Genomic DNA, 7,956 nt, shown 5'->3' on the forward strand with positions numbered 1-7,956 from the left:
TTTTCTTAAAATCACTTTAGTTTAATGATTTGAACTACCAACTTGTAAATTCTTTAAATCAATCATATAGACATTCTTCATAACATTTGTTTTGTAAAAATGGGACCGATGTTTCTAATTATTTACTTTTTCTGCTTGTGTTTGCACTGAATACAAAATGGCGTGTCGATGTGTTGTTTGCGCTTTCTTACATTCGATCCTGTGCTTTTGAGTCGATTGAATTTAGGTTCTTCAATGCAAATTAAACTATATCCATTGCAAAAACTGCAATTAAATTCCATTCAAGAAGGGTTAAGCCAGGAAATATATTTTGTGGCGGAAGGTTTTTTAGAAGAAAATTATCAATTTATCCCTTTTGAACTTTAAACGTACTGTTAATTTTAGATTCCTATTTTTCCATGCTGGTTGCACACAAAGCTGTTTTTTTTGCAGTGAACTGTGTTATACGTGTTCTAAAATATCTATTAAATTATTTCTTATGAATTGTTTTGACGAATTATGACAAATATAGTAAATATATTCTGAAAATCTAGGAGCCAATTTTAACAGAAAATTGACAAATTTTTCGTAATATCTAAAAATTTACATCAAATAACCCCACTTTTGTTGTTCTTTTCTGAAAATTAAAGATAATTTTGACCTATTTGTTTAAATTCAGCAGAAGTTTAAGACTTTAAAATAATTTCCTTGCTTATTAAATTTTTAATGCCAGAAAAATCACATTTTATTAGTGCAGAAAGGTCAAATAATTGATTATGCGTAGCAATTTGAATTAAATATACTTATAGTTTATTTTGTTCCATGCTTTATTTGGATAAAAATATAAGAGGGAAAACGTTGAAGATGTAATTGTTTTATTAAGACATAGATTTCAGTGCAAAAAGGTCATATTTAATGTACTGTAGCGCCAAATGAAGCATATTGACCCCCATATTTATGTTCCCCAAACGAAGTTGGGGAACATATTGTTTTTTCTCTGTTTCTTATTATTAAGGTCTTCCGTCTCCAACGGAAGACCTTCTTGTTATTCTTCGGTTTCTTTTTCCCTATTATTATTATTCTTACCAATTTTGTGCACGCGATTTCTCGTAAACTACTGGGCCGATTCTCATGACACTTTCACATCTGATAGGTACTAATCTGAACCTTATTGGAAATTTTTTTTGTTGATGACGTCACTTCCGGTCGTGAGATATCGACAATTTCCTGATGTTAAAATGCAATTTTGTCTGAACTTAGTAGCGAAAACTGCTTAAGATATGAACTGGAGACTTATTTGAGATGAAAGTTCATGACTTATAGCGTTGCAGAATCACCTTTCCGTGTGTCATCAATACTTCCGGTCGCTACCGGAAGCGAATTTAAAAAACGCAATTTTTCAACTTTTGTTTTCTAATATTTTTGTTTTTGATTTAAATAGAGACCCTTTCGCAGAAGCGAAATGTGTAATTTGTTTGAAAATCGAAAAAGCCAATCTCGAGATATTTGCATTTGAAAACGCGAAGCGGCGATCCCAATGGCTAAATGGTTAGCGCGTTAGGATTGTCACACGGGCGACCCGGGTTCGATCCCCCGTGTGACCATAAAATTTTATCATTTTTTCTGCTGGATTTTTCGATATTTTTTAATTTTAGACCCTTTGGAACAATATATTATAAACTTTTAAGCATATCTTGCGTAATTAGGGGTCACGAGGGGCCAAATGTCAAATCTTTGACGCTTTATATCTCGAAAAGGGGGAATATTTTGATAAGCAATATTGAACAAAAGATGGTCAAAATAATGCTCTGAACAATATGAATACTTCGAATTTTTTTAAAAACGGCCCCAATAAGGACTTGTAGGAGTGGTCCCTAAATATTTCCATTTAGCATATCTCCACAACGAATAGAAATCTCTGAATAAGTGTTGAACAAAAAATCTTCACAATCACAAGACCTTTCATTTGATATTAAGAAAATGGGGCTGACCCCTCATATTAGGGGCTCACAGGGGCCAAAAGTCTTTTATCTATAACTCTCTAGTGATCAATATTTTGTTATACATTACTGAAGCAAAAGTATTTATCTTAACGATTTGCAACAATATATGATACGATTTTGATCATATGTTACGTAATTAAGGGTCACAAGGGATCAGAATGTCAAATCTTTGACGCTTTATATCTCGAAAAGGGGGAATATTTTGATAAGCAATATTGAACAAAAGATGGCCAGAATAATGCTCTGAACAATATGCATACTTTGAATTTTTTTAAAACGGCCCCAATAAGGACTTGTAGGAGTGGCCCCTAAATATTTCCATTTAGCATATCTCCACAACGAATAGAAATCTCTAAATAAGTGTTGAACAAAATATCTTCAAAATCACAAAACCTTTCATTTGATATCAAGAAAAAGGGGCTGACCCTTTAGATTAGGGGCTTAGAAGGGTCAAAAGTCTTTCATCTTCAACTCTTTCATGATCAATATCTTTTGATAAGTATCCATTATGAGAAGCATAGATATTCATCTTAACGTTTTGCAACAATATATTATAAAACTTTGATTATATGTTACTTAATAAGTGGTTGCAAGGGGCAAAAATGCTATATTTTTTTTATGCTTTACGTCTCGAAAAGAGGGAGTATTTTTATAAGCCATATTGAACAAAAGATGTTCAGAATATCCTGATAAAAAACAGAAGCTTAAAAATTATGAAGGAAAACTTAATGTCATTCTCTTTTAACGAATATCTCAGTCAAAATCACATCTCATCTTATCGAGAAATTCAACGGAAGATATATTGCTCGCAACGAGATCTCATCTAGTTATTATTATTTTTCTTCTCGGGAAAATGTCCGCGAATGATCTTGTAAACTACACATCCGATTTAGGTGAATTGTTTTTAGGGTCAGTAGACATGTTATGTAGATTTGCGGAACAAAGGTCATTTTGCGCGCACGTGCTTGCAAGAGCGTGCACGAGCAACACGTGAAAGGACCGATTTAATTGATATAGGCTTAACTTTTTACAATTTTGATGAAATGCTTTAAAACTCATAATATAAGGATATATTAGTAGCATAGACAATATCACATGATCAAATTAGCAAGATCTCACGCGCATGCACATGCGCTTTGCTCTGATTGGCTGAAACTAAAGTCTCAATATCTTTCTTGCTTTTTGATAAAATCCTTTGAAATTTTGAACATAGCCATGCATTAGGATATCCTACAACGTAATATATAGCAATTATCATAAAAACACGTGCATGCACGTGCGCTGCAATCTGATTGGCTGAAACTTTAAATAGCTATAACTCCCTTGGTTTACAACCAAATGGGGTGGGATTTGGAACATTGATAGATATAATGGACTTCTACAAGAAGGTATGGTCACCATGCACATGCCTGCACGTGCGTGTACATGCGCTGCAATCTGATTGGCTTAAACTTTAAACAGCTATAACTCCCTTGGTTTACAACCAAACGGGGTGGGATTTAGAACATAGATAGATGTAATGGACTTCTACAAGAAGGTATGGTCACCATGCACATGCATGCACGTGCGTGTACATGCACTGCAATCTGATTGGCTTAAACTTTAAACAGCTATAACTCCCTTGGTTTACAACCAAACGGGGTGGGATTTAGAACATAGATAGATGTAATGGACTTCTACAAGAAGGTATAGTCACCATGATCATGTATGCACGTGCGTGCACGTGAAAAGAGTAAAATAAAAAATACACTTGAATGAGAGTATTTTTTAATACTTTTGGATTAAATACTTTAATATTTAGTATATAAATATATATAGATTGGATAGACAAGATGATATGGTCATTACGCACATGCATTCACATGCGCAAGCGTGCAATGCTTAAATTTGAATGAACTTGGTACACTTCTGGGTAAACGTTGTTAAAGTCTTAAATGCATAGAGTTTGTCCTATTTAATGAAGCCTCTAGGGAATATGGCACCAAAAGGGAGTTGGAGAGCGTTTGGAACATCTGTAACGGTCCCCGTTACAATTAGCACTAGTTTGATTTGAATTTTAATTAAGCTATGTGTGTAGAAAGTAAAAATATACTTGACAAAGAAAGTTTAAGACTTTAAATATCAGGATCAAACATCGTTAAGTCATTCTTGATAACAATTTGCATACATTTTGATATAAAAAAAACATGGAATTTTGGTTAACTGTAACAGGCAAGACCTGACATCTTACAATGGGTAACTGTAACAGACAAGACCTGACATCTTACATTTGGTAACTGTAACAGACAAGACCTGACATCTTACAATGGGTAACTGTAACAGACAAGAACTGACATCTTATAATGGGTAACTGTAACAGACAAGACCTGACATCTTACAATGGGTAAATGTAACAGACAAGACCTGACATCTTACAATGGGTAACTGTAACAGACAAGACCTGACATCTTACAATGGGTAACTGTAACAGGCAAAAACTGACATCTTATAATGGGTAACTGTAACAGGCAAGACCTGGCATCTTACAATGGGTAACTGTAACAGGCAAAACTGACATCTTATAATGGGTAACTGTAAGCCTTTTATAACTTAACAACAAAATTTGGATTCAAGCCATGAAAATAAACAACTTTCCATTTTTATAAATGATCTCTGGGCGTCATGAAATTTTAAGTACTTATCGAGAATTGCTCTCAAAGTCTAAAAAGTTAAAGTAATTTGTCCAAAATCCCGTGCGTGAAAAGAAGAAAACACTTGCTGTGGCCTTCAACGCGATATTTAGATATATCGACGACGTATTGTCAATTGAAATGGTAATTTCCATTCTTGTGTCGATATGATATACGAGGGGTGGTCAAAAAGTTCGCGAACTAATTGAATTACTTCCATAAAGTAAACAATATTTGGTTTTGATGTTGATTATATTTTAAATTAATCCTCCCCGATTTTAATGCACATTAACCATCGGTCTGCGCATGCGTGAATCACGTGATATTGGCGGTCACGTGACCCCCTCCGTAGCGTTCTGTCACAAAAGTTGAAAGATTTTTCTGAGTTTTATATTTCTTTCCATTTGAGTAAATTTTTATAACAAGAACGGTTCATTTGTCAGAAATGGTCATATCTCTGCAACAGAATGGGTGGATAATAACATCCTTTCCAAAAATAAGCATGGCGACCATCAAAACACAAATCTTCTCTCTCGGGAGAGACCTTTATTCAAGGTGGATAAAGAATGGGTTCCTCCTTTTTATCATATCTAATATGTTTAAAATCTAAAGTAAACGATATCTTAGGTATTTAATACTTATATTATTGTTCAAATATTCAACTATTTTTCAAAGTGTTAATTGGAGGTCTTTGATAGCAAATTGCTTAATTAAAAATACATATCTTTTCAAACTTGCTTTCACTGGGCAAGATGACAAGTATCATTTTTAACCATCTGCCTTCCTTCACTAAAACGATCAATCCAATCATTAATTAAGGATGTTATTATCAACCCATTCTGTTGCCGACATATGACCATTTCTGACAAATTAACTGTTCTTGTCATAAAAATTAACTCACATAAAAAGAGATATAAAACTCGGAAAAATCTTTTAACTTTTGTGTCAGAACGCTACGGAGGAGGTCACGTGACCGCCAATATCACGTGATTCGCGCATGCGCAGAACTATGGTTGATGTGCATTAAAATCGGGGAGGATTAATTTAAAATATAATCAACATTAAAACCAAATATTGTTTCTTGTATGGAAGTTACTCAATTAGTTTGCGAACTGTTTGATCACCCCTCGTATAGGAACTCATTTATCTCAATAAACTGTGTACAAATTATTATATGAGACTGCAGAGGGATTTCTAAGATATACAGTAAATTGTACAGTCGTTTGTTGAACGAGTTCGTCCGAGACAAACATTTTTCGTCACAAGTGACCTACATAGTGACGTCATTTTCACATTGTGACGTCACAAACAAGGAGAAAAACTTTATTCAGCATATGCTATTTATAGGCCTTGTGTATGGCTATGTGTGCACCGAATTTCAATCTGATCTGAATTGTGTGTTTATAGATATAGAGATAGATCGCGAACTTTTTGATCACCCTCGTATCCTGGTGAGCTTGAGATAAAAGATACCACAGAGTCTGACACATATGTTTCATATTTGGATGTTTTACTTGAAAAAGACGTTAATGGTAATCTAACAACCAAGCACAGGCACTTGTTTCGGGAATAAATTTTAACCCATAGTATAATAAAAACACAAGGTATCTAACTCCAAATTACACGGAGTACCCCCTCCCTTAGAATCGCGCTCATTTACACTTTCAGAGAAAAGGCAGTGGCAAGCTGTTTATACTTATGCCATCTACGATAATGTCCACACTTCATTACACTATGCAACTTTATATATAAACGCAACACCTTAATATGCATTGTAGCGCACCGAGCAGGTTGACGCCAGGTTTATTATATTGAATATATTCAAACATACAAACAAAGCAGTTTTGATATAACATTTTGCCAACAAACAAACAGGCAAAAACACATACACACAACAACTTTTTATATTGATGCAATAGAATCTAAGTCTTAAAGCCTCCTCTGCCGCCCAGGAAAAACCATAGATAAAAAATATTTTGAAAAAACTATGGAAACCTGTGTATCCGCGGCAAATGCAGAGTAAGCGAAAAAATTGAGTGGCGGACCCTCACTCATGATTTAAACATCCAAATAGCTTATTCTTAGTTTCAAAAAAAAAAAATTATTAATTCAACTATTTTATTTCAAAACAAAATTTTAAACACGACTTGCTCGGGAAAGCGTGCGCTAGAAAGTGAACTCTTACTAACCACCCGTAGATACAATCGAACACGTTTTCTCAATACTGACATTTCATTGGCTGAAACCTACATAACAATTTTACCTTAGTAACACCACACTTTCGTATTCGTTTACATGTCGTCAGGACAATTATTTTTCGCTATACTTCGTAACGCGAAAAAATGTAAGTCCACACTTCATTACACTATGCAACTTTATATATAAACGCAACACCTTAATATGCATTGTAGCGCACCGAGCAGGTTGACAATAGACATAACCAAAGAAAGGGAGAGAAAGGGACTAAAAAAAATATATATATATATGTAACTCACAACAACAATTGTTTTGATACATGTAACCTTTTTTCTAAAGAGTCTTTGACATAAACATTTTTACTAGACACCGATTTCCATCGCCCGTGCTTTTGTAAACACCTTTCATTAACACCAACATTTGCAGCAGCAGTTGCACCCCCTGATCTGAGAGAATGGAGACCAATATTAAATTTGGAGCTACCGTTTTTAAAAGAGTAACAATATTTTGCCTTGCTGCAGTATAACTAAGCTTCTTGTTTTTAAATATCAATTTTGAAAAACCATTACTTCTGAAAGCGGGCTTAAAAAGAAAATGATCAGAACATAAATCAATTTCCGCTTCTTTTGTATAACGTAGAAACATAGCATATGGACAAGCACTTGTGATACCTTTTGCAATAAGTACTTCATTTCCATCTCTATATTGATCGTTTTTGCATTTTTCAATAAAAATTTTTAAATAATTTTCTTCAACAATGATATTATTACATTTCAGAGAACTCAGTTCATCAAATCTCAAAAAACCAGCAAAAGCTATCAAAATCATAGATAAATTTCTCAATAAAAGAACATCTGTACTGTCAGTATACAAATCACACAAATCTTGTAACATCTGTCGGTCGACTGGATCTTTCCTGCGCACCGGTCTACCAGTTAAACGTTTTGCTGATTCTTGTAACGATTTCACAAAAGAATTTTCGGTAGGATCTGGATAACACTAATTTCATGCATCCATTTGATTGAATAAATAGCACTATTCACTGTAGAATACGACGCACCAGAATCTAGCAAATAAGTAATATACAAGGCAACGTGCACCGGCTGCGC

This window comes from Saccostrea cucullata, unplaced genomic scaffold (genome assembly GCF_032062105.1).
Source record: "Saccostrea cucullata isolate Sc308-1 unplaced genomic scaffold, CSIRO_AGI_Scuc_v1 ctg262, whole genome shotgun sequence".
NCBI classification, from domain to species: domain Eukaryota; kingdom Metazoa; phylum Mollusca; class Bivalvia; order Ostreida; family Ostreidae; genus Saccostrea; species Saccostrea cuccullata.